The sequence below is a fragment of the Nicotiana attenuata genome, chromosome 1 (assembly GCF_001879085.1).
Source record: "Nicotiana attenuata strain UT chromosome 1, NIATTr2, whole genome shotgun sequence".
Taxonomy (NCBI): Eukaryota; Viridiplantae; Streptophyta; class Magnoliopsida; order Solanales; family Solanaceae; genus Nicotiana; species Nicotiana attenuata.
Genome location: NC_031989.1, coordinates 19,786,361 through 19,789,234, shown reverse-complemented (window position 1 = coordinate 19,789,234; position 2,874 = coordinate 19,786,361).

The window sequence follows — 2,874 nt, the reverse complement described above, 5'->3', positions numbered from 1 at the left end:
CCTTGAATCCCAATTAAATCTTTCTTTTCCTCTTAATTCCTCTGTAAAAACTTCTAAGTTTTTGCTTAATGTTTATAAATTTATTAGCATAATGTAAAATGTTCTTCCTCTGTTTGATTAGGAAATATGTCTTTCATATTATTGTAAAGAACTAATCCTCCAATAATATTACAGTAAATTTGCACCAAGCTAATCACGTAGCTTGAAATACTTCATTTTATACAAACACTAACGTCATTTAAAGTAAAAGTGATAATCCAAGGGTATAAATAAATATTAATTGTGACATTGAAACATTAAAAGAGGGGTCCACGTGACAATTTCAAAAGCTACCTAGACACGTTGTATGGGAATTGAGGTGGCCCCCACACGATCAGCACACTCAGAAAATATGTACAGGTGATAAAGCTTCATGTACAGTAGCTTGAAAGCAGATAAACAATGAAATTCCAAAAATGTCCTCACAATAAGCTGGCATGTTGACGGGAAGGTTCCTGCTAACTCTCTCTTATAGAATAGTAGATAGAATATATGCGCTCTCTCATGTAGAACTGGCAAAATGGATAAAATATTTGAGTAACCATCTAACCCACCCAGTTAAGAACGTATTGGATAATTAACTTTGTTGAATATCTATCTAACCCATATCATCCACTCAAAAAGAAAAAAAAAATGTATATCCAAAATGGGTTTCTTAGGTATTTATGTGAAGTAACTGCTATGACAAAAGCTGCATGTTTCTGGGAAAGCTTTTTTGCTCTCGAATTGATGTATATTGAGTTAAGAAATTCTTCCAACAATGATCGTATTGAAGAAGTTCTTGAATATGGATAACCCTGTTATTCATGGGTTCTTGAATTGATGTATAACAAGGTTATCCATATTATCCATGACTCACTTTATTTTTTATCCGTATTAAATATGAGTGTATTGGATATTTTATATATCTTGTCTAGCCCGTTCTCAACCTGCCCATGTCAGATCCGGCCTGCTCAATTGCCACCCTTACCCTCATGTTGTATCCTTAATTATAAAGCAATTGTCTGCTCATTGTGTAGGGCAGACAGCCGGAAAGCCGTCATGGTCCACCCCAACCCAAAATTGCTTACAATGGTAAATTATGTCACTATCTTGTCCTTGTAGTCATTGCAAAATGGTTAAAATATTTAAAGTATTCCGTTGCTCTGGGCGTTATGTGGAGCGTTACTGAGAACGCGCTCATCAGGTGCGCACCTCACTTTACTTTTTTTCGTTTTCTCAGTTATTTCCAATCAATACTTTTGTGGAGGTCCGTGAAAATCAAGAAATAGGCCAAAGTTACCGTATTGCTACCACTGGTTCATCCTCAAAAACTCCAAAAAATCAATACTAGCAGGCATTTTCTATCCTTTTTATTCCTACACCAAAAGTATACATTTTGAAGTCATCTAGTCTTTTTTCTCAACAAAAAGCATGTGCTATTTTTGTCCTTCAACGCATATGTTATTCCTTCCTAGCCTCAAGATGGTTCTTCCAATCTTCTACCAACTCTCTCGTAGCCCGTTTGGCCATGTTGCAAAAATCAGCTTATTTTGAGAAGTATTTTTTTTTAAAAGTGCTTTTCTCAAAAGTACTTTTGGTGAGAAGCAGTTTGTGTTTGGCTAATTAGTTTGAAAAGCACTTCTGAGCAGCAATTAGTGTTTGGCCAAGCTTTAAAAAACTGCTTCTAAGTGTATTTTTCTCAAAAGTGCTTCTCAAAAAAGTGCTTTTGGAGAGAAGCTACTTTTTTCTGCTTCTCCAAAACTGCTTCTGCTTCTCCTCAAAAACACTTTTTTTCCTTCCAAAAGCTTGGCCAAACACCTCAATTTTTGGCCAAAAGTGCTTTTGGCAAAAAAAAGCACTTTTGGCCAAAAAGAAGCTTGGCCAAACAGGCTATAACTCTCCCAACATCCACAAACATATTTCTCCTATACTCCAACTCTAATTGTCCTAGAAGCTGAAAAGATGTCACAATCCAAATTCACATGACTGACACTCGACACACAACTTAAGCGAACCAAACCACATGATATATCTCAACCACAACCACATACATGAAAACCAAATAACCACGGAAGTTATTTGAAAATTATATATATTTTCACACAAGATAGGGGTAAAGTTAGTGTACACTCTACCTGTGTACACTCTACCCTCCCGAGATCTCACTTGTGGGATCACACTGGGTATATTATTATTGATGAAGATATATTTCAAATTAAATCATAAAAGCTTTAAAAATCCAAAATCATCTATGAAGCTTTTCATAGGAATAATAAAATCGAAATAAAATAAATATTCTTTTATGTGGCCTTCAAATATTTAGCACACATGAGACTTCTTAGTGGCCTTCAATTCTCTCCACGTACTTGTAACGATCCGACTGGTCGTTTTGCTTTCTAGAACCCCGTTCCCCTAAATAAGACTTTTCGTACTTGCTTTTACTGATTTACGACTTACGGGGATGATTGGTTCGGGATTTGAAAGAGTTTGGGTTGAAATTGGAACACTTGGTTCCTTAAGGTTGGCTTAAAAGGCCAAGTTTGACTTCGGTCAACGTTTTGAGTAAATGACCTCGGAATCAGGATTTGAAGGTTTCAATAGGTTTGTATGATGATTTTGGACTTGGGCGTATGTCTGGATCGGATTTTGGATGATCCGGGAGCGTTTTGGCGCATAATAGTGAAAGTTGATTCCTTAAGGATTTTGAAGTTCTTTAAATTTGGTCTGGAGCGGTTTTTTGTGATATCAAGGCCCGAATGGAATTCGAGACCGGGAATAGTTCCGTATTGTCATTTAAGACTTGCACGCAAAACTTGGTGTCAATTCGAGTAGTATAAGTGTGTTCCGTCACAT